At 41.6% G+C, this 25,780-nt stretch overlaps 1 protein-coding gene across 8 annotated transcripts in view; it reads right to left on the bottom strand.

Annotated features, from left to right (window-relative positions):
• mpp7a (MAGUK p55 scaffold protein 7a) overlaps positions 1-25,780 on the bottom strand; it is a 467,172-nt gene that overhangs the window by 358,686 nt on the left and 82,706 nt on the right. For 6 of the 8 annotated variants that reach the window (XM_080211666.1, XM_080211674.1, XM_080211683.1 and 3 more), the window contains one exon: positions 2,998-3,090. The exons of the other annotated variants lie outside the window; for them this stretch is intronic. The gene's annotated coding sequence lies outside the window, so the exon portion shown is untranslated. The remainder of the gene's footprint in view (positions 1-2,997; positions 3,091-25,780) is intronic. 8 annotated transcript variants of the gene reach the window in all.

The following is a 25,780-nucleotide window of genomic DNA, read 5'->3' on the forward strand; positions in this document are numbered from 1 at the left end:
CAAAGCTGTGTTGACGCAGTCCTACTTTATCATGCACTTCCAAGTCCTCTGCGATCTCATTTTTAATAATGGACTCTAAAATCTTGCCAATGACCGAAGTCAGGCTAACCGGCCTATAATTTCCTGTCTGCTGCCTCCCTCCCTTGTTAAGCAGCAGTGTTACATTTGCTACTTTCCAGTCCTCTGGTACGCTTCCTGCCTTCAGTGATTCCTGAAAATTCACCACCAATGCCTCCATAATTTCCTCAACTACCTCTTTTAGAACCCTGGGGTGCAGTCCATCCAGTCAAGGTGATTTAGCCACCTTCAGACTGTTCCGTTTCCCCAGAACCTTCTCCTTAGTGACAGCCACTGCACTCAATGGGGCCCATGATTCTCCTGGAGCTCTGGCATCCCACTGGTGTCTCCCACCATGAAGACTGTTGCAAAGTAGCTATACAGTTCCTCGGCCATTGCTTTGTTTTCTGTCATTACTTCTCATTTTCCAGTGGTCCAATGGCTATTTTTGTCTCTCTCTTACCTTTTATCTATTGAAAAAAATTTTTCCATCTTCTTTATATTAGCTTACACTCACTTAATCTTCTCCCCACTTATTGCTTTTTTTAGTTGTCCTCTGCCCACTTTTAAAGTCTTCTCAATCCTCTGGCTTCCCACTAATCCTCGTCACTTTATATGCTTTTACTTTTGCTTTTATCCTTAACTCCCCTCATCAGCCATGGATGCCTCATCCTCCCCTTAACACATTTCCTCTTTCTCACAATGAATTCCTGTTGTGCCTCCTGAAGAACTTTCAAAAACTCCACGATAGCTCCCTTTCCAACCTCTGGCCATTTCCTCCCTCATGTCTTTGTAGTTACTTCTATTTAATTGCAATACCGTTATACCTGACTCCAGCTTCTCCGCCTCAAACTGCAGGGTAAATTCTATCATATTGTGGTCACTGCTCTCTAAGGGCTCCTGCACCCTAAGTTCCCAAATCAAGTTGGCCTCATTACACATAAAATCCACAACTGCCTGTTCCCTAGTAGGCTCTGTCACAATCTGCTCCAAAAAACCATCCTAGACATTCCACAAATTCATTTTCTTGGGATCCACTACCTACCTGATTTTCCCAGTCTACCTGCATATTGAAGTCCTCCATGATTATTGTAATAATGCCTTTTTTATTTGCCTTTTCTATTTCCTGATTTATTTTCTGCCCCACATCCTGACTACTGTATGGGGCCTGTACATACCTCCCATCAGGGTCTCTTTACCTTTGCGATTCCTCTAGTCTATCAACAGAGATTCTATGTCTTCTGATCCTATATCACTTCTTGCCATCGATTTAACTTCATTCCTTACTAACAATGCAACCCACCCCATTTGCCCATCTGCCTGTCCTTCTGATAGGTCACACATCCTTAGATATTTACATCCCAGCCCTTATCACTTTGCAGCCACGTCTCTGATGCCCACAACACTACCGGCCAATTTCACCCTTCAGCAAACGTACAAGAAATGCTGCAAACAATAAATGAGACTCCACTGTGTCTTTGATGTCCTGACAAAGGCCTCTGACAAACTAAAGTGAGGCTTTGTCAAAAGTCTTAGCCAAAATTAGATGTCCTTGTAGAGCTGCAAATCGGAGACAGCAGTTTTATGGTGGAATGAAAGCAAAGTTCTCAGTTTCTGTTGATTCACGACATGCCAATTTAACTGCCTTGCCCTGGATGGTGTGAGGCTTCCACAGTAATATTGGAAGTGCACTCATCCAGGCAAGTATAGAGTATTCCATTTCACTCCTGACTTGGGCCTTGTAGGTGGTGGATATTGGAGAGGCTTTGGTAAGTCAGGCAATGAGTTTCTCTCTGCAGAATTCCCAGCCTCTGACCTGCTCATGTAACCAGTGTTCATATGGATTATTTAGTTTAATTTCTGGTCAATGGTAACCCCCAGAATGGTTATGATGATAAGGAAACCCCAAATTCTAATGACCATCTCTGTGTAACACCCAATGTCAATAATTCGACTCAAAATAAGAACATAAGAAATAGGAGCAGGAGTAGGCCATCTAGCCCCTCGAGCCTGCCCCACCATTCAATAAGATCATGGCTGATCTGTCGTGGCTCAGTTCCACTTTCCCGCCCTCTCTCCATAACCCTTAATCCCCTCTCTTATCAAAAACCCATCAACCCGTGTCTTAAAAATATTTAGCAAGGCAGCCTCCACCACTTCAACGGGCAGAGAATTCCAGAGATTCACCACCCTTTGAGTGAAGAAGTTCCTCCTCAACTCTGTTCTAAACCGCCCCCCCCTTTATCTTGAGGCTGTGCCCCCCTAGTTCTACTGTCTTTTTTGAGCGGGAAGAGTCTCTCCACCTCTATCCTATCCATCCCATTCATTATCTTATACATCTCAATGAGATCTCCCCTCATTCTTCTAAACTCGAACGAGTACAAGCCTAGTTTATTCAGCCTCTCCTCATAGCTCAACCCCCTCAACTCTGGTATCAGCCTAGTAAACCTCCTCTGCACTCCCTCCAAGGCCAAAATATCTTTGTGCAGGTGCAGCACCCAAAACTGCACACAGTACTCCAGCTGCGGCCTCACCAATGCCCTATACAGCTGCAGCAAGACCTCCCTACTTTTATATTCAATCCCCCTCGCTATGAAGGCCAGCATCCCATTCGCCTTCCTGACCACCTGCTGCACCTGCAAGCTGGGTTTTTGCGACTCATGCACAAGGAAATAAAATCTTATGAATCATAGGAATAATAACAGCTACTGAGAGTGAATCATTAACATATAAAACTCATTCATTGAGTTGAGAACTATATGCCATTTGAAGGAAGCGGGTGTAGTTTCAGATCTGGAAATCAATAAGCCATTTAAAATTGAACAAGAATTAATTGACCAGATATGCTAGTTCTGTAAGAATTATTTTTGAGAGAAATTACAACTTCACGTCAAAATCCCATTGCTATCCAGCTTAGATGATAAAAGGACATAACTGTACCTGACAATGTGGGTGCCAAAAGCCACAGAAAATGCTGAAGTGACCTCTCTTGGTGCTTAAGCTCTTTTACTTTAAACTCTGACTTTTGAAAATCTGTTCCAAAGAGAAGGAAAAAAAATGATGCTCAGTTACTTAATATTGAAGTACGCAGAGATACTTAATTTTAAAACTAATGTTAGTCCTTTCCTGTTAATTCCGTGATTATTTTGCAAAAAACCCTTTGTCATGCTGCAATGTGAACTAGGGTTTTTAATAAAACAGCATAGGAAGCATTTTTTGCCCCATTGCTTTGAATTAACAGTTAACAAAGTTAAGAATGACTTAACTAACAGTTCAAAGTTGAACTTTCTACATTGGGTGGACAACAGAACTAGTACAGAAAGTAGGTTTACACAACAGTCATTTTTGCAGTGTTTGATAACCTATTCATATTGTCACAAGTTATGTTTGATTCATGTCACAGCAAGCAGCACACTCTTCATTTATATGAATAAAACAACACAGCACTTAAAAGGATAGATTTCGTTGTGAAAAAAATCAGTCGAAAATGCAACTAAGTTTAGCAATATCAGTTTATATCAAACAGAGTGACAGTCACACATCACAAAAGCAACAAATCCAAGTTCGAAGCCCTGATCATACTTCAAACCATATGCCTAGAAATCCATTCTATGGCTGAGAGATCATCTGGTGTGACACCAATCCCTCTATAAGGCACCAGATAAATACCAAGAAATCACAACACAAATTCGTCTTATACCCTAAAATACACTTAACTAGGTGACAACTATAATTCCCAATTTGATAAAACATTTCCCAGGAGAATGAATTGTACAACATACAGACAGCTTGATTATGTATTGTGCCTCGATGAATTGGGTTTACAGTCATAGATCAATATCACAAACAAATCAACCTACTTTGTCAATCCTCTATTATCTTGTATATCTGAAGTTGAACTCCTCTTTGTTGTAAACACCAGGAAATATAGGCCTAAACTGCTCAATTTTTAATCATAAGACAAACCTCATCGCTGGGATCAAATTAATGAACTTCCTCTGAACTGCCTCCAAAGCAACTACATTTCCCCTCAAATAAGAGGACAAAAACAAAAATATTCCAGGTGCAGTCTCACTGATGCCTTGTATAGTTGCAGCAACGTTTCCTTACTTCTATTCCTTTAGTGACAAATGCCAAAATTCCATTTACCTTCCTTATTACCTGCAGTATCTACATACAAGTTTTCTGTGATTCATGCACAAGGACACCAAGACCCTCTGTACAGAAGCACGATAAAGTTTCACTCCATTTGGATAAGAAGTTGCCTTTCTATTTTTCTGGAATGGATAGTCTCACACTTACCTACACTAAACTCCATCTGCCAATCACCTAACCTGTCCAAAGCAATTTTTTATTCCTTCCTCATAAATTATCTTGCCTATGTTAATGTCATGTGGAAATTTGGCTACAGTACCTTCCACCTCTGTATCCAAATCACTCATAGATTAGACCCCAAATATTTACAAGGACCAAATCCCGTGGCACCCCACTGGTTACATCTTGCCAACCAGAAAAAGACCCATTTATCCCAACTCTCTGCTTTCTGTTGGTTAGCGAGTCCTCCATCTAAGCTAATCAATTACCCCTAACCCCATATGAGCTTACCTTGCATACTAATCTTTTGTATGGCACCTTATCAAATACCTTCTGGAAGTACAGATATACTACATCCCCATTATCCATCTTGTTTGTTACAGCTTCAAAGAATTCTAGCAAATTAGTCAAACACAATTTACTCTTCACAAAACCATGATGACTCTAATGGATTGTTTTTATGACTTTCCAAATGTTCTATTATATCCTTAATAGTAAATGCTAACAAAAGCAGCCAACATAATTAAGGACCCCACACACCTCAGACATTCTCTTTTCCACCTTCTTTCATCAGGAAAAAGATACAGAAGTCTGAGGTCACGCCCCCATCAACTCAAGAACAGCTTCTTCCCTGCCGCTGTTAGACATTTGAATGGACCTAACTCACATTAATTTGATCTTTCTCTACACCCCAGCTATGACTGTGACACAACATTCTGCACTCTTCCCTTTCCTTCCCTACGTATGGTATGCTCTTTCTGTATAGCATGAAAGAAACAATACTTTTCACTGTATACTGATACATGTGACAATAATAAATCAAATCAAAAAACTTTCCCAACAGTTGGCGTTAAACTAACTGGTTTATCGTTTCCTACTTTCTGCCTCCCTGCCTTTTTGACTAAGTGCATAATATTAACATTTTTCCAATCCACTGGAACAAACAAGGAACACCACTGGAATGGGCCCTTCTGTCCTCCAAACCCGTGCTGATCATGATGCCCTAATTAAATTAAGAAAACCTTCTGCTCTTACTCGATCCGTATCCTCTATTCCCTCCCTATTCACATACCCAACCAGATGCCTCTAAAATGTTGCTAACGTGCCTGCTGCCACCACTACCTTTGGCCACATGTTCCAACAACCCACCACTCTGCGTGAAAAACATCCCCTGCACATCTCCCTTAAATTTTCCTCCCTCTCATGTTGAACCTGTGCCCCCTTGTAATTGACACTCCCACCCTGCGAAAATGCCTCTGACTATCCACCCTGTCTATACCTCTCAATTTTGTAGACCTTTATCAGGTCTCCCCTCAGCCTCCATATTTCCCGTGAAAACAATTCTAGTTTATTCAACCTCATCACCAACACCCTCGAGGCCAGGCAACATTCTGGTGAACCTTCTTTGCATTCAAACTTGTTAGTGCGGTGACCAGAGCTGCACACAATACTACAAATGCAGCCTAACCAAGGTTTTAGATTGCTGTAACCTTGTTTGCCAATTCCATCCGATAAAGGTAAGCATGCCATTTGCCTTCTTGACCACCTATCTTGCCACTTTTAGAGAACTGTGTACCTGCACGCCCAGATCCCTCTATATGTTAATGCTCTGAAGGGTTCTGCAATTTACAGTATAATTCCAAATTGCATCACCTCGCATTTGTCCAGATTAAATTCCATCTGCCACTTCTGTGCCCACGTCTCCAATCTATCAAAATTCTGTTGTATCCTCTGACAATCCCCAGCACTGTGAGCAACTCCACCAATATTCACATCATTCGCAAACTTATGAATTAGACCGCCCACATTTTCCTCCAGATCATTTATATATTCTGCAAACAAAAGAGGTCCCAGCACTGATCCCTGTGAAACACCACTCACTACAGATCACTTTTGAAAAACACGCTTCCACCCCGACTCTCGGTCTTCTATGACCAAGCCAGTTCTGCGTCTCTCTAGCCAGCCTCCCCTGAATCCCAAGAGATTCTAGTTCTTGTACCATTCTGCCATGTGGGGCCTTGTCAAATGCCTTACTCAAGTTCATATATATATACTACATCCATAGCCCTTCCCTCATCAATAATCCGTGTCACCTCTAAAAAACTCAATTAAGTTGGTGAGACATGATCTTCCCCTTAAAAAGATCATGCTACCTCTCACTAACTGGTCTATTTTCTTCCAAATGTGCATATATCCTGTCCATCAGTTTCTTTTCCAAAAGCTTCTCCACCACAGATATTAGGCTCACCAAACTATCATTTCCTGATTCTACAGAATTTTGGAATATTAGAATGATTGGATCTAATATCTCTGCTGCCACTTCCTTTAAGAAGTCTCACAATACCAGGTTAAACTCCCAACAGGTTTTTGTGGAATCACAAGCTTCAGAGCACTGCTCCTTCATCAGGTAAGTGATGAAGGAGCAGTGCTCCAAAAGCTCATGGTTCCAAATAAACCTGCTGGAACTTCAACCTGGTGTTGTGAGACTTCTTACTGTGACAACCTCAGTTCAACGCCAGCATCTCCACCTCATGAGTTCCTTTAATACCCTGGGATGTAAGTCATCAGGCCCCGGGGACTTGTCTCCCTTTGATTCTAATAGTTTGTTGAGGACTATTACCCTATTGATGATGATTGTTCTAAGTTCCTCCATTTCTATTACCTCTGCAATACCTGTTAGTTTGAGGATGTCACTAGAGTCCTCATCTTGAAAACAGAGGCAAAATATTAACTCATTGCCTCTGCCATTTCTGTGTTCCCCATTATTAACTCCCCAGTCTCATCCAAGGCACGAACATTCACTTTAGCTACTCTCTTCCCTTTTATATACTTAAAAGTTTTGGTTGAGTTTTCTTTCATAATTTACCTTAGCTCTTATTATTTTGTTTAGTAACCCTATGTTGACCTTTAAAAAGTTTCCCAATCTTCCAGCCTGCCACTGGCCTTTGCAATAAGGTATGCTTAGCTTTTGTCTACGTAATGTTTAACTTCCTGCTTAGCCATCGGTGTTTCTTTCCCCTCTTAAATGCAATCTTTCTTCCTCTCCATGCAAGAGGAGAGGAATTGAATATCTCCTTAACCACTGCTCATCAAATGTCCTACCTTTTAGCCTTCCTGCCCAGTCCAATAGGGCCAAGGCTATCCTCATGCCTATGTGATTACATATGTTTAACTTTATGACGCAAGTGTGGGACTCCCGTTTCATGCCTTCAAAATGAATTTGAAATTCCAGCATGCCATGATCACATTTTGAGAGGATCCTTAACACTGAGATCATTAATTAATCCCACCTCATTATACAAAACCAAATCTTGAATAGTCTGTTTCCTGGCTGGTTCCACAATATATTGCCCCAAGAAACAAGCTCTAATACATTCCCTCAACTCTCCCTCGATGCTACACTTGCCAATTTGATTAATCCAGTTTGTATGCATTTGAAAATCATTATGTGGTGACATCAGAGGCATTTGGAAGATTTTCTCTTTTCCAACCTGGTCTGCAAGTAAGCAACAAGCTCCAGTAATTGGTTAAGTAGGCCACTGTGTGGCAACCTTTTCATTGTTTTATCTTTGTTGTTAAAAGTGAGCTGATGACTTTAGCATACAACAGGTTAAATCTTCATTAAAACTCAGCAAGGGGCAAAGTTGCCTGTGGTAAAACATATGGGTATTACAACATATTCACCAACTATTTCCCATCCAGAGTCTTCCACATAAAGGAAGATCTAAACTTGAGACATTCACTTGCGAACAAAGAACAAAGAAAATTACAGCACAGGAACAGGCCCTTGGGCCCTCCAAGTCTGCATCGACCATGCTGCCTGACTGAACTAAAATACCCTACCACTCCAAGGACCACATCACTCCATTCCCATCCTATTCATGTATTTGTCCTGACACCCTTAAAAGTCACTATCGTACCTGCTTCCAATACATCTTAAGGGTTCTGCCATTTACTGTATATTTCTTATCCATATTAGACCTTCCAAAATGCATTACTTCACAGGTGTCTGGGTTAAACTCCATCTGCTATCTCTCCGCCTAAGTCTCCAACCGATCAATAACCTGCTGTATACTCTGATCGCTATCCGCAAGTCCACCAACCTTTGTGTTGTCTGCAAACTTACTATTCAAACCAGTTACATTTTCTTCCCAATCATTTACATATATTACAAATAGCAAAAGTTGCAGCTTTGATCCCTGAGAAGCGCCACTTGTCACAACCCTCCATTCAGAGATGCACCCTTCCATTGCTACCTTCTGTCTTCTATGACCGAGTCAGTTCTGTATCCACTTTGCCAGCTCACCTCTGATCCCGTGAGACTTTATCTTCTGCACCAGTCTGCCATGAGGGACCTGTGTTTCTTTAACAGTTTGTGCGTAAAGATAAACAACCACGGCACACAATTTTCCCTCATTTGGCAATTAAACATCTGATTAAAGTAAGCAAGCCAATCGAGTACACAGTTCCTTTTCAAAGAATTTGATTTATTAAATATTTATTTACTATATATTCAATGTTCAAGTCTACATTGCTTCCAACGTAGATCTTGCTCGCCAGTAACAAAACTTAACCAGTACTTGGCATTGAATTATTTTTACTTCCAAAATTTGGTAAATTTCTTTCATAGATGAAAATACGGAATTCTTTTGAGTCATATGCTTTCGAATGATAACAAACAATCGTGTAATTTCTGTCCCTTTAGCATTGCAGCTCACTTCAATTTCAAATATATCATGTTTTGCCTGATATCTCTTTTCAACTCATCAGCCCAAGTACAGCACTACAATTAGGATAAAATATACAAGCTTAATGCTGCACAGAATTTCAGCGATGAGTGCATTCCACTTCTGTATGGCAATGCTGACAAAAATCTGATGAAATATTGTCTTGACCTGAAACACAATTCAATTTTACTCTGATCTGCTGACTATTTCCAGCATTTTTGCATTTGTTGCAAATTTCCAGCAATCACAGTATTTTGTTTTTGTCTTGCCAACCAAAATTTGCTTTTAGTTTGCATTCGATTTTAACTTTGATTGCCAAAAGTAACATACAAAGCTTTAATACCAGAAGTCACCAAAGGCATGGTAGCAGAGTGGTTAGCACTGCTGCTTCACAGTGCCAGGGACACAGGTTCGATTCCTGGCTTGGGTCACTGTCTGTGTGGAGTTTGCACATTCTCCCCATGTCTGCGTGGGTTTCCTTCATGTGCTCCAGTTTCCTCCCACAGTCCAAAGATGTGCAGGTTAGGTTGACTGGCCATGCTAAAAATTGCCTCTTAGCGTCCTGAGATGCGTAGATTAGAGGAATTAGTGGGTAAATATGTAGGGCATGGGACTGGGGTCTGGGTGGGATTGTGGTCGGTGCAGACTCGATGGGCCAAATGGCCTTTTTCTGCACTGTAGGTTTCTATGAGTCTAAGGGATTTTACATTGGCAAAATAAGGCTATCAGCACTTCCTGCTAGTTATGTGCACTTTGGACATCAACTTCCAGCAACACACGCAGTTAAACGCAGATTTCAGGAAATAGTTGTTCAAGCTGCAGCATGATGAAAGCATCTTGCAATTTGACCTCACTATCTACTCAATCCATTGAACAGCATGAATTCTCTTCGAGATAAACTGAACTGACCAGGAAAGATCAGGGCTTGTCTATTCTGGTTCTGTATTCTCGTCCACTCTAGAACAGAGAAACACTGAAGGAGATCCCTGAGGGGACACATACCGAGTCTCTCCATCCATCCAGTAAGAACATAAGAACATAAGAAACAGGAGCAGGAGTAGGCCATCTAGCCCTTCGAGCCTGCCCCGCCATTCAATATGATTATGGATGATCTGAAGTGGATCAGTTCCACTTTCCCGCTTTCTCCCCATAACCCTTAATTCCCCTGTCTATCAAAAGCCTATCTACCCGTGACTTAAATATATTTAGCGAGGTAGCCTCCACCACTTCAACAGGCAGAGAATTCCAGAGATTCACCATCCTTTAAGTGAAGAAGTTCCTCCTCAACTCTGATCTAAACTGCTTCCCCCTTATCTTGAGGCTGTGCCCTCTGGTCCTGCTATCCTTTCTAAGCGGGAAGAATCTCTCTACCTCTACCCTATCCATCCCCTTCATTATCTTATAAGTCTCCATAAGATTCCCCCCTCAGCCTTCTAAACTCCAACGAGTACAGACCCAGTCTACTTCGTCTCTCTTCATAGTCCAACCCCCTCATCTCCGCTATCAGCCTAGTGAACCTCCTCTGCACTCCCTCCAAGGCCAATATATCCTTGCGCAAGTGCGGCAACCAAAACTGCACACAGTACTCCAGCTGCGGCCTCACCAGTACCCTGTACAGTTGCAGCAAGACCTCCCTACTTTTATATTCTACCCCCCTCGCTATAAAGGCCAACATTCCGTTCGCCTTCTTGATCACCTGCAGACTGGGTTTTTGCGACTCGTGCACAGGGACCCCCAGGTCCCTCTGCGCTGTAGCATAAGCTTGAAGCTTGCCGATTGTTTGGCCATCCAGACACCACAAGTAGGGTTTTAAAAATTAATGGAGTTGCTACTGACTTGAAATAAAAAATAAATTGTCTGTCATTGTCTTGGGCAAAATCCAGAAGGACCAAGTCTTGATTGAAACAATCCAATGTCAATCTACAGGATCATATACCACTGACATTTCCTTACAAAAACTACTTAATCTACACTCCCACTTTGTAACCAATGAGGATGGATGGTCTTCTTGAACACATACTTGTGAGAGAGTCAGATGGTCTTCATTAATTTAATGTAGATCAGGTGATAGTGACATTATTCTCTTGCCTTTTAAAAACTTGGTAACTTGGGTGTGTCTTTTACAGTTATAGCAATTAAACAGTAAAGCACAAATTGCAAGCAAACTCTTTGCAAGAACCACCTGTTGCAGTCAAACCATGAGTCAGAAAAGAGGGGAGCCATTCTGCCCCTTCTCACCTGATCACAGTAATACACTTAAAGATGTTAACTACATCTTTATTATTTTACGAACAGAGTAAAGAAAATGATATTTGTCTCTTTAACTTGTGTCCATTTTGTAACCAGAAATGCTATTTCATTCAGAACCTGAACCTCAGCTTGTGCACAGGAAAGGGTCTCTGATGATTCCTCGTCTTACTCACTTTTACGTATGTTGCACATTGATCAATTCTGCAATTGGATGTCATCAGTGATACTGAACCCAAGAAAATAGCTTGCATACAGCCCCAAAATAACAAACTAACCATAAACTGCATAGAAGCATAACACACACATACACACAATGTTGAACTAAGGATGGAAAGGACACAATGTGTTCTATCAAGGTTTGGGAGGACTTTAATGTCCAACACCACAAGTGCTGACTAGCAGAGTCCCAAAGGATGCAGTTGGTAGAATGGGTCTGCAGCAGGTGAAGGAACCAATGAGAGGAAAAACCTCATCTGAACCAATCCATCTGTCACAGATACATCTGTCTATGACAGTATCGGTCAGAGCGACTACTCTGCGGTTCCTGTGGAGGCTAAGTTCTGCCTTCACATTACATATATCTTCCATCACGTTGTGTGGTACAACCACCATGCTAAATGGGATAGATTTCAAAGTAAGTAGTCTCACAATACCAGGTTAAAGTCCAACACGTTTATTTGGTAGCACGAGCTTTCAGAGCGCTGAGTTCACTCACCTGATGAAGCAGCATTCCAAAAGCTCATGCTGTCAAATAAACCTGTTGGATTTTAATCTGGTGTTATGAAACTTCTTACTGTGCCCACCTCAGTCCAACGCCAGCAACTTCACATCATAGATTTCAAACACGTCTAGCAACGCAAAAGAGGGCATTTTGAAGCGCTGGGGTGATGAGCAGCAACAGAAAGATTTATATCCATACTATGTAACCTCAAGACCCTGTATATCCTCCATGGAATTCAATTCAAGAAACAGCTTAAGGCACTGGATACTGAAAAGGCTATGGACCCTGACAACATTCAGGAAATGACACCGAAGATTTGTACTCTAGAACGAGCCACAATTCCAGCCAAGCTCTTTTTGTACAGCTGCATCACTGGAATGTACCTGGCAATGTGGAAAATTGCCCAGTGAAGTCACACTCAAGAAAATAGGATAAATCCAACCCAGCCAAATAAATAACAAATCAGTCAAATCAGACAAATCCAACCCAGTCATCAGTCGACTCTCCATCAGCAACAACAAGATGAAAGATATCAACAGTACCATAAGTTATCACTTACTCAGCAATAACCTGCTGACTGATACTCAGTTTGGAAGCTGCCAGGGTCATTCAGTACCTGACCTCATTACATTCTGTCCAATCAAGGACAAAACAGCAGAGGTAAAAACTGCTTTTGATATCAAGGTAGCAGTTGTCTGAGTATGGCATCAAGAAGTCAAATAGAATAAGCGGCCAAACTCTGCACTGGTTGGACAGTCATACCAAGCAGAAAGGATGATAGTTGTGTTTGTTGGAGGTCAATTATCTCATTCCCAGGACTTGACTGCAGGTGTTTCTCAGCATTATGTCCATGGACTAATCATCTTCAGTTGTTTCAACAGTCACCTTCCTCTCAAGTTCAAAAGTGGCAACGTTTGTTCATCCTTTCACAATATTCAGCATCATTCATGACTATTCAGGTTCTGAAGCAATCTAAGCCCATACTCCACATCCCATGAACTAGTTAAAAAAAAGCCAAGGACAAGAGCAGCAGGTCATAGGAACACCAACTCAAAATCCTCTCCAAATCAAAACTTTATTGCAGTGTTAATAGAAGCCTACTTAAGACACTAACAAATAAACTTTGAACTTAAAATCACAGACCACAATAGTTAGCCCACGTATCAGTGTCATTCCTTCACAGTTACAGGGTCAAATTTCTGGTACAAGCTGTGTAACACATTGCAGAAGCACAATCACGACAAACGCTGCAGTGTCCGCCCTGCACCGTCCATGAAGGCCCACCGTCTTCTCAGAGAAACAAGGAATCAATAATAACTGTGTGCCAAATGCAAAAAACAAATTAGAACAAGCTAAGACAAAGATACGAGGAGAAAAGTAAAAAGTGCATGCAAAAAAAGAGAAAACAGTACAACATTTCTAAAACTGTGAAATTTCAATTAACAAATAAAAGTTTTAAGCCTTTGAGAGAATCAGCATTAACTAAGCAAGGAGTTTTTTTTCCCCATGAATGTTTCAAAATAGTGATCTTCATATACTTGAGTCAGTTATATTTACATTTAAAATATAATTACTTTTCGTTTTAAACATAGCAATGCTCATGCCCTTTGTTAAATCCTGCTTTTTCAACATCTAACTTCAAACCATCAGAACTTGAGCTATTTGAATGCATTACTCATTTCCTGTACATCACATTTAACAATGTAATCTAATCAATCTAAAAGCATCTCCATTACAGCACAAATCTGTAGGTCCTATGACATTTGTGTTACCAAGGACATTTCTCATGTATTCAATCATCTACCCAAGAGAGAGGATCCCATTCAGCAGCTTTGTTTCACTCTTACTGACTCATCAGCAACCCTGGGGGACTTGCACTGTTTTTTGTCTGCAGCCAGCATTGAATTCTCTGCCAGTTACAGTGCTTTCAATTCATGCCGAGCCAAATCTACCAAGTTGGTCCTTACTGTAAAGTACTTGCTTTGGCTGGAATCTTATTGTGACAATTTCTGAATATCAATGAACAACATCACATGATGCCCAACATACAAACTGTGATAAGATAGCTGCTGTTTCAAAGCAGCATACGGTCCTACCTCTCTATTAGCATTTCGTAAATGGAAAAGGTGAAGCAGGAAACAAAGCTATCCCTTTTTCATAGCAGGGCGGACACATGCATTTTGGGAATGGAAGGATTTATTGTTAAGAAGAATAATAAACAAGTGGAAAGGCCATTCAGGTAATATTCAGGAACTGTTCAGAGATCTATGTCCCTGTTGGGAAATACACAACAATCTTGTCTATTGTTATCACAATGTCCCTGGTTACAGTGAAGAGGCTAACATTTCCAACAGCCCTAAATGAGCTAAGTGTCATCATTTAATTAATGTTAATAACAATTACATTTGTGTCTCACGTGGAAAAGTTGCAATGAGAGATAAGGTTGGAGTATTGCTCACAGTTCTACACATTCCATTAGAGGATGTTTGAGCCATGGCACAGGAAGAGTTGAAAACACCACAAAGATACCAGGTATGAAAGGCCTGAGATTTTCTGGAAATGTTGAAAAATTGGGCTTATTTGTAAAATTGGAACAGGGTACATTGAGTAAAACAAAATATTTTGAAGTGTTAATTAGTGAAAAACTATTACTACTGCCAAGGATGTCCATAATAAGGGGAAAACAGAATCAAAATTGCTACCGGAAAACCCAAGTTAGAAGGCTTCTTTTTCCATTTTTAGAGCTATTGGAACGTTGGGTCTTGACTACAGTAGTTCTTTAAATTAAGTTATTGAAAAAGGATACCAGGAAAAGTGCTGTGATCCCTGCAATGATACTTTTATTTTACAGTACAGCTGTCTATTCTGTTGCTTGAAGAGCAATGGGCCAACAGATAGAAAAATACATGGATGAGGTTTAAATCAGAGAGCAAAAGAAACTAAAGATAGATGGTACCACTCAGGCCTTGGTTCTTGATTCAAGATGCAATCCCAAACCTGAACATGAGAAATCAAAGGTGACACTCCAATTCTGCACTGCTGGAGGTGCCATCTTTCACATGAAAAATTAAAAAAATGCACTGTCTATCCTCTTAAGGGCACACAAATGATCACATGGCACTACTCAAAAAAGAGCAGTTGAGTTTTTCCCAGTGTCCAGGTCAACATTTATCTCTGAACATCACATTGTTGTTTGTGGTAGCTTACTGTGCACAACAGAATGCTGCATTTCCTAGATTTTAAGAAGGACAATGCCAACTATCAACACTGAAAAAAAATCATACCCAGAACTCTTCAACTGAGAATCCACAGTGGAAGCTGATACTTTCTAGGACAACCCTCAGTGCTCTATGATAGATTCCACGGGTGAACCATAATCAATCAAGCAACAATGAAAATTAGCATAAGCTTGCAGCCCCGATGGTATTCCAGCAGAAGTCTTGAATGCTGATAGGTTTTTGTTCACATCAAGACTCCCTGCATTCATCTTCTGAATTTGAGTGAAAAAACTCCCCTGCAGAAATGTGACAATTGTAACAATTTTCAAGAGGGGAAATAAATTATGCTGTGGAAACTACTGAGCTATTTCCCTCTTGTCCAAAGCAAGGAAAATGCCTGACACGTCTTCTCCTAAATCTCCCATCTCGTTTGGCTGAGACAATCCTCCCAGAGACATGCTGCTTTTTTAGACCTTCCAGAGAAACATCTTGACATGATTTTGTTGCCAGAAAAATCCAATAAAAATGTCAAGTTGACCAAATTGAATTTTTTGACATGGCCAAAGCTTTTGACTCAATGAATCACAAAATTCCTGTTGATTGTCCTCCAGAGTTTTGAATATCCAAGCAACAACTTGGTAATTATATGACTACAATTGTCTTTAATGGGGGAATTCTCTTCAAAATCCAAACCAGTACCAGCATGGCCTTATACTATTTATAATCAATCAGGCTGTTGCTATTCACCAAAGCTGAGCAGCTCCCTGGAATTCATATCAAATACAGGAAAATCAGTTACCCAGCATGGCCTGGGAATGGGAGGTGGCAATTAATCAAATCAGCTGACGAAGCTGTGAATTCAGAGATGGAGGATGGGTCACATGATAACACGTGGAAGAAATGATAATGTCTAGAGTTTTGATGTGTATTCAATTTATCACCCAGATAATCCAAAAGTTAGAGTGATAAATGTTCTCATTATTTCCATTTAACTATAATCACAACAGCTGAAATCTGTGGAAGGCAATAAAACCCTCAGTTTTTCCTCGTTACCAACGCCCAAAATGAAATTAAGCGAAATGTTTCATTTCTTTGCAGCAATATTCCTCTCCTTCGTGAATACATTTCATTCAAATCATTGAAAGGACAAGAAACATTTGAGGCCGGTAATTGCAGAGAATATTTCCTGGACAAGCAAAACAAACATCATTTGACGTACTATATAAAAGAGCAAAGGCTTACCCGAATTGCATAAAGTATTCCCCAAGGTTAAAACAGGTTACTTTGCACAAATATTGTTTGCTAAACAGCTCCATAGCAACTCCAACTACAAAAAAGTAGTTATTGTGAATCAAATCAAAATGCTTCTGTTATTTGACACCCAGGGGAAAAAATTCCAAGGCAAGCCTCCAAGCTGCTTGGAGCAGTTCTACATAATTAGTCTAATGTGCTGAGCAATGAATGAAATTTAACTGACTTGTTTACATGCAGCATGTCACTTGTTCTCAAAAGAAAAGCAAGTCTAAGCTGAAATTTATTTTAGATTGCTACATACTTGATTATTCTTTGGAACGAGGGCTTCACAGGCAAGCCAGCATCTATCATCCCCAACATCCCTCCAGAAGGCAGCGGTGGGCCACCTTCTTGAACTGCTGCAGTCAGTCAATCTGATTAAGGTACTCCCACAATTCTGTTTATGGATGGAGATCTTGCATTCTGATTTGGTCACAATGCATTAACAGAAAGATGTATCCAAATCACATCAGTGGATATATTTGTGCAAAAGTTTCTTGTACAACGGAACACAACTAACCATTGGCTATCAATATCCCACAACTTCATAGTACCATCTGCCCTCAGGAAATGGCTAATAACTCAAAAAGCACGTAGCCTTCAGAAAGAATTGCAACAGAGTTGCGAATTGCGAGATGGTGATGTTACCATGCAGCTGCTGCCCTTGTCCTTCAAATTGATGGAGACAATGAGTACAAAAGGTGATGCCAAGGAAGCAGTGACAACTTGCAGCCTGGAGATAATACACATATTATCCCTTTAATCTGTCAACTCAAATCACTTCAAAACTATTATCTTTGTCAAACACACAAGTAACTTGCCTTTGACAAATCCATGCCAATTCTCTTTGATTAGCTCACACATTGAAAAACGTTGGCTGAATGCTATTTTTAATCTTCCCACAGTACATATACATCAATTCAATCACAAAATCGAAGCAAAGTATTTATCTTCAACATAAATTCACAAGTAAAACTCCTTTCCTCATGCCTCTCTCTCTGGAAACAGATTACTGAACCCTATGGTGAATACAGCTTGTCTGCTACTCCCCAAAAGAGCAGTGAGCATGTTCGTAAAAATACATTTGATATCACAGACATGTGGCAGAATGAGTACAAGTCATGAATTACTACAATCCCCCGTTTGCTCAACTGATTTAAAAAGCAAGCAAAGTTTTTCCCAGTGTTTCAAAAGTAACCTCAGGCTTTTCCAGCTCTCCTGAAAGGTTGACTGAGTCAGACGTATGATCTTTTAACTTTTCTTGTGTTCACATCAACTTTTCACACAGACAGCATACACACATATTCTCAAAAAGCAGGAGCTTTAGTACAGTATGGATACTCTGATTCCTTAGCCCTGCATACCGCACTGCACAAGCACAGACCATAGTTTGTATAAGTTCACAGTGACGTGTGTCCGATATGGCCTGGCTATTCTTCTCAAGTCACACCACAATGCACCACACTACTCCTGGCCATGTGTACATTTACCTGAGATGAAGTGCGAGTTCAGATAAAATGTCTGTTTCTTGTCAGCTTGGATCTAGGATTTTGTGGGGACCATGAAGTGACTGCATTTGATTTGGATTTTGAAGCAAGGAGATCAAATAGGGGCTTGCCTCGTCCACTCTGCACATTGACTTTGCAGCTCTGAGGGGAAAATATATAGATCCAGCAGTAAATTGAAGGATGAAGGGTTGCAAGTGACATCTGGAATCATTATTCTAGAAGCTGCAGGCATATACACAAATTGCAATCCACTGCAAAAAGGCCATAAACTCGCTAGAGCTTACAAAAAACTCACTCTCTTGAGAACATGACATTGAATTTGTCCTCCAGGCCAATTCCTATTGAGAGGTCAAATAATAATACCCTCTTAAGAAATTAGCAGAACAGGGTTACTGCAGGCTTTTCTCACACTTGGACAGCAAAATATTCTCAACAGTAATATAGGGATAGGGATGCTTTGCTGTAATTGTATAAGGCTTTAGTGAGGCCGCACCTGGAATAGTATGTGCAGTTTTGGTGTCCTCATTTGAGGAAGTATAGCCAAAGTTTAACTGTCTGATTCCTGGGATGACAGGTCTGGAATATGAGGAAAGACTTAGTCGGTTAGGATGATGTTCACTGGAGTTTAGAAGAGTGAGAGGGGATCTTATAGAAACTTGCCAAAATTTTAACAGTGTTAAGTTAGACAGGATATATTGAGAAACAATGTTCCCAATAGTGGGGGAGCCGAGAACTAAGGGTCACAGTTTGAGGATAAGGGGTAAACCTGTTAGAACTGAGGTGAGGAGAAATTTCTTCACCCATAGGGTGGTGAATGTGTTGAATTCACTACCACAGAATGTAGTTGTCTGATTTCTATAAAAAAATTGGGTAAAGCTCTGGGGACTAAAGGCATCGGGGGGGGTGGTGTGGTGGTGGTGGTGGTGGTGGTGGTGGTGGTGGTGGTGGAGGAGGAGGAGGAGGAGGAGGAGGAGGAGGAGGAGGAGGAGGAAATCAAGATACTGAATTCTATGATCAGCCACGATCAAAATGAATAGCAGGGCAGGCTTAATAGGAACACAAGAACATAAGAAATAGGAGCAGGAGTAGGCCATCTAGCCCTTCGAGCCTGCCCCGCCATTCAACAAGATCATAGCTGATCTGAAGTGGCTCAGTTCCACTTTCCCGCTTTCTCCCCATAGCCCTTAATTCCCTTGTCTACCAAAAACCTATCTACCTGCGTCTTAAATATATTTAGCGAGATAGCCTCCACCACTTCAACGGGCAGAGAATTCCAGAGATTCACCACCCTTTGAGTGAAGAAGTTCCTCCTCAACTCCGTGCTAAACTGCTCCCCCTTTATCTTGAGGCTGTGCCCTCTAGTCCTGCTGTCCTTTGAGCGGGAAGAATCTCGCAACCTCTATCCTATCCATCCCTTTCATTATCTTATACATCTCTATAAGATCCCCCCTCATCCTTCTAAACTCCAACGAGTACAGACCCAGTCTATTTAGTCTCTCTTCATAGTCCAACCCCCTCATCTCCGGTATCAGCCTAGTGAACCTCCTCTGCACTCCCTCCAAGGCCAAAATATCCTTGCGCAAGCATGGCGACCAAAACTGCACACAATGCCCTGTACAGTGGCAGCAAGACCTCCCTGCTTTTATATTCTATCCCCCTCACTATAAAGGCCAGCATCCCATTTGCCTTCTTGATCACCTGCTGCACCTGCAGACTGGGTTTTTGTGACTCATGTACAAGGACCCCCAAGTCCCTCTGCACCGTGGCACGCTGCAGCTTTTCGCCCTTTAAATAGTAATCCCTCCTACTATTATTCCTGCAAAAGTGGATAACCTCATACTTGCTAACATTGTACTCCATCTGCTAGGTCCTCACCCACTCGCTCAGCCTATCCAGATCCCTCTGCAGACTTTCCACACCCTCCGCACAATTTGCTTTTCCACTTATCTTCGTGTCATCAGCAAATTTCGTCACCCTACACTCAGCCCCCTGCTCCAAATCATCTATATAAATGGTAAATAGTTGAGGCCCCAGCACCGATCCCTGCGGCACTCCACTAGTTACCAATCAGAATAGCACCCATTGATACCAACTCTCTGCCTCCTATTAGACAACCAATCCTCTATCCACGCTAACACCTTACCCCCAACTCCATGTCCCCTAACCTTCTGAAGCAACCTTTTGTGCAGCACCTTATCAAATGCCTTTTGAAAATCGAGAAACACCACATCCACCGGTTCCCCTCTATCTACCACACTAGTCACATCCCCATAGAATTCCAATAAATTCGTCAAACACGACTTCCCCTTAACGAATCCGTGCCACGTCTGCTCTATCAAACAATTCTTTTCCAGGTGCCTCGCTATTTCTTCTTTGATGACGGATTCAAGCATTTTTCCAACAACAGACGTTAAACTAACCGGCCTATAATTCCCTGCTTTTTACCTACTACCTTTTTTAAACAGCGGAGTAACATTAGCCGTTTTCCAATCTTCCGGCACTTCCCCGGAATCCAGCGAAGTTTGGTAAATAATCACTAAGGCATCCACTATCACCTCTGCCATTTCCTTCAGAACCCTGGGATGCATTCCATCCGGTCCTGGGGGCTTGTCCACCATCAGTCCCATTAGTGTATCAAGCACGACCTCTCTAGTGACAGTAATCGCATTCAGGCCCTCAACTCCTACCATCCTTCTATCTTTCATATCCGGCAAACTATTCGCGTCCTCCTCCGTGAAGACTGAGGCAAAAAACTTATTTCAGGCCTCAGCCATTTCCTCATCTCCCACCACTAAACCCCCCTCTCATCCTGTAAGGGTCCAACATTCACTCTAGCCAGCCTCCTCCTCTTTATATATTTGTAAAAACTCTTACTGTCCTTTTTTATATTTAGTGCTAGTTTAGCTTCATAGTCTATCCTTCCTTTCTTTATCAACTTCTTAGTCATTCTTTGTTGAATTTTAAACCTCTCCCAATCTTCTACTCGCCCACTACTTTTAGCCACTCAAAGTATCAGCTTTTAATTTAATACTCTCCTTTATTTCCTTCGATAACCACGGCTGATTATCCCTTCTCCTACATTCCTTCTTTACCATTGGAATATATTTCTGCTGAGCACCAAAAAAGATCTCCTTCAAGATCCTCCACTGTTCCTCAGTCGTCCTACCGACCAATCTGCGCCCCCAATCTACATTTGCCAATTCCTCTCTCATCCTATCGTACTCCCCTCTGTTCAAACAGAGGACACAGGTCCGGGACCCTACTTTCTCATCCCCCATCTGCATCAAAAACTCAACCATACAATGATCGCTCGTCCCAAGAGGATCCCTCACAACAAGATGCTTAATTCTTCCTGCCTCGTTACACAACACCAGATCTAAGATAGCTCACTCCCCCATTGGTTCCGTCACACACTGTTCAAGGAAACTATCTCTACAGCATTCCAAGAACTCAAGCCCACCGCGTCCGACTTGGGTCAACCAATCAATATGTAGATTAAAATCCCCCATAATTATCGCCGTTCCATTTCTGCACGCATCATTTATTTGCTTGTTTATAGCCCGCCCCACCTCCAAGTTATTATTTGGGGGCCTACAGACCACACCCACCAGCGTCTTCATCCCCTTACTGTTCCTTATCTCCACCCACAGCGATTCCACATTCTACTCTTTAGAACATAGAACATTACAGCGCAGAACAGGCCCTTCGGCCCACGATGTTGCGCCGACCAGTTTAAAAAAAAAACAACAACAATGACCCACTAACCTAAACCAATCCCTTTTCGTCCATAAACCTGTCCACAGACCTCTTAAACGCCCCCAAACTAGGCGCATTTACAACTGCAGCAGGCAGGGCATTCCAATCCCTCACCACCCTCTGGGTAAAGAACCTACCCCTGACATCTGTCCTATAACTACCCCCCCTTAGTTTAAAGCCATGCCCCCTCGTGCTAGATTTTTCCATCAGAGGAAAAAGGCTATCACTATCCACCCTATCTAAACCTCTAATCATCTTATATGTTTCAATAAGATCCCCTCTTAGCCGCCTTTGGAGCCTATATCTTCTTTTACTACCGCCCTGATATTATCCTTAATCAGCAAAGCTACCCCACCCCCTCTTTCCTCCCGTCCATCCTTCCTAAACACTTGATACCCCTGGACATTCAGCTCCTAGTCCCTGTCACCCTGCAACCACGTTTCCGTAATGGTCACCAGATCATATCCATTTGTGCTGATCTGCGCCGCCAGCTCATTCACTTTGTTCCGAATGCTTCGTGCATTCAGGTAAAGTGAATGGCAGTTGGCATTTTCAGCAACAATAAAGCTCTAAACTGCACTGATTTGATTTTTAAGTTTTCTCTACCTTGGAGGACAGTAATGCAAACCACAAGTTAAATACAATGGACAACTAGCCAAACTTAGTTTAAACGATGACCTGACATGTAACAAATCATGTATTTAGCTCGTTCAACTATTTGATACAGGTACAAATAGCTATTGAATAAAAACAATAAAATAAAGCTAACCTAAAATTTGGCACAGCAAGGTGTGCATCTAAATTACAGAAATTTAACAGGGAGACTATCCTAAGCGAACGCATCTGTCTACAGTGGATGTCTTTTTCTCAAATCTCTCTGGCTCAGAGTCATTGAACTGAGCCCAAGTTGGATGCACTCTGACACAAGGGAGGGTGGAGGAATTTCTGATGGTGTAGTGATATTCTAACTGGCCTCGTAATCCACAGACCCAGAATAATTATAATCATGGCAGACAGTGAGCTGAATTCAATAAGAATCGGGAACTAAAAAATCTAATGATGACCACGATACCATTATTGATTATTGTAAAAACCCATCTGGTTCACGTGACTCTACAGCCACAGCAACGTGGTTGACTCTCAACTTCCTTCGAGTAACAAGGGATGGGCAATAAATGTGCACAACCTTTGAATAAATAGCTAAAAAGAAAAGCTGAATAGAAATGTGATAGCAATAATGGACTCTTATAATTAGGTGGATAGGTAATGGCATATGCAATTAAGAACAAGGATGCCTACTCAGTGCCAGTGGAAGGGATATCTGATGGAAATGGAGGGGACAAATCCAATGCATATGGTCAGAGAGTCATACAGTACATAAGGAAGCACTTCAGGCCATTAAGTCTGCATTAAATCTACACTAATCCCACTTTCCAGCACTGGGCCTTGAACATGACGACATTTTAAGTGCTTATCAATGTTCTTTTTAAAGGTTGTAACGTTTCCTGCCTCTATTACCTTCCCAGGCATTCTAGATTACATCACCCTCCTGTCTCACCTTAAAATTAAGCCCCCTTGTTATTAACCGTTCAACTAAGGGGAACACAGTTGCATCCCATTGACCCTGCCCACACTCCTCAATCAGGTTCACACTCAGCCTTCTCTGCTCTAAAGGAAACATGAGCATATCTAGCCTCTCATCATAGCTCAGATACTCCATCCCAGGCAACATCTTGGTGGATCTCCTCTGCACCCTCTCCAGGGCAATCACGTCCTTCCTATCGTGATGTGACCAAAACTGCACACAGCACCCCATTTGTGGCGTTATCAATGTTCTGTATCGTTCCAATATAACCTTCCTGCTCTTATAATCTATGCCAAGGAATAACATTTTAAAGACAAGGCATGGCTTAACTGGAACCAAACATAGGACATTAAGTGAAGAAGAGATTAATGAACAAATGTTGGTGCAAGTCAGGCCACATATATTTTCATGTCAGGATGGTGAGTTGCCTGGAGAGGAACATTCAGGTGGTGATGTTTCATGTATCTACTGCCCTTCTGGGTAAACAGAGGGGATGGCTTTGGAAAGTGCTTTTAAAGGGATCATGACAAGTTGCAGCAGTGCATCTTGCATATGGTATGTACTGTTGCCACTATGCATTGGCGATGGAGGAAGTTCACGCTAGAGGTATAGGATGAGGTGCCAATCAAGTAGGCTACTCTACCTTGTACCATGTACAGCTTCTTGTTTATTGTTGGAGCCATGCACATCCAAGCAACTGAAGAAAATTCCAACACATAGTTGACTTGTGCCTTGGACGTGCTTTGGGAAGTCAGGAGGGGAGTTACATACTGCAGAACTCCCAGCCTCTGACCTTCTCTTGTAGCCACAACATCTATATGGCTGGTCTAGTTTAGGTTTATAGTCAAAGTGTGAGATTCAATGAGGCTAATGCCACTGAGTGTCATGGGGAGAAGGTCATTGTGTGACACTGCTTTTATTTGTTACTTATCAACCTGAACATTGTCCCAGTCTGTTTTTGGACAATGACTGCCTCAGTCCCCTTGGAGTCGCAAATGTGCCAAGCATGGCGCAGTCATCAACAAATATTCCTACTTCTGATCTTTCGATGGAGCACAGCTCACTGATGAAACAGCTGAAGATGATTCAACCTGGGACACTACCCTGAGTGGCCTGAGAACAGGTGAGCAGATTTTTCTGCTGACTAAATGCCGTTTACAAGCAGAGTAACGCACTATCACTTTGTTGATGATTGAGTATAGACTGATGTGGGCAGTAACTGACCAGGTTAAATTTGTCCTGCTTTGTGGACAGGGCACATCTGGGCAATTTTCCGTATTCTTGGGAAAATGCCACTTTTTGTGACTGCACTGGAACAGCTCGCTAAGAAGTACAGCTAGTTCTAGAGTTTAAGTCGTCAATATTATTGCCAGATTTTTGTCACAACTGATGGCCTTTGCAATATTGAGCATCGTCTGCCATTTCTTTGTGCCATGTGGAGTAAAATGAAATGACTAAAGATTGATATCTGCAATGCTGGAGACTTCAGGAGGAAGCTGCAATGGATTATCCACTTCCCACTTCTAACAGAATATGGTTGCTAATGCATAGCATATTCATATCTTGCCTTTTGCACTGGGCTCCCTTCATGGAAGATGGGGATTTGTGGAGCTACCTCTTCCATTTAGTTGTTTTGTTGTGCAAAATAATGCTGTGTTTTTGGATGGTGTCACAAAGGGGCAGCTCAAAATTGCACATCCATCAAGTGTTGTGGGCAATTACAGATGAATACTAACTTATCACATGCCTCACTCCATCGTGACTGTCAAGCCAAGGGATCAACTTTGAACTGAGGAGGAGTGTGGGAGAGCATGCCAGGAGCAGCACTGAGCATATCAAACAATAACATAGTGAAGTTGCCACACAGGCCCATATGCGTGTTATCCAGCAGAATCAACATGACATCAACAGATCTAAGGGACTCCACAAGAAGTTTGGATCTTGGATCTTGGATAATGATGGACAAACAAATAACTGAAGAAATAGCCCACTACAAAAAAAAATCCATAAGGAGTCCAAGGTGTGCCGAGGTGACTTAAGCGACCAGTGCCAACTAGTTAAATATGAAGTATCATACCAACACATTACAAATTCATACCAACAGTATGATTTGCCTCAGGCGAAACAGTCAATGTGCACAAAACTTAAATGAAAATGCCAAGCTTAAGTAACAAGCTTGAGAGTGTGTGAAATTCAGGCCTCTGCAATTTCCAATCAAGCAAGAAATTAGACAGATTAACATCAATGTCAAAAGCAATGTAAGATGGCAATAAGCCATCAATGAGCACTAGCAATACTAAACCGGTTACCCAAGTGTGAAATTCCACATTGCAAAAAATGAGGCTCAATGA

This window comes from Carcharhinus amblyrhynchos, chromosome 2 (assembly GCF_965287045.1).
Source record: "Carcharhinus amblyrhynchos chromosome 2, sCarAmb.v2.hapA, whole genome shotgun sequence".
Taxonomy (NCBI): Eukaryota; Metazoa; Chordata; class Chondrichthyes; order Carcharhiniformes; family Carcharhinidae; genus Carcharhinus; species Carcharhinus amblyrhynchos.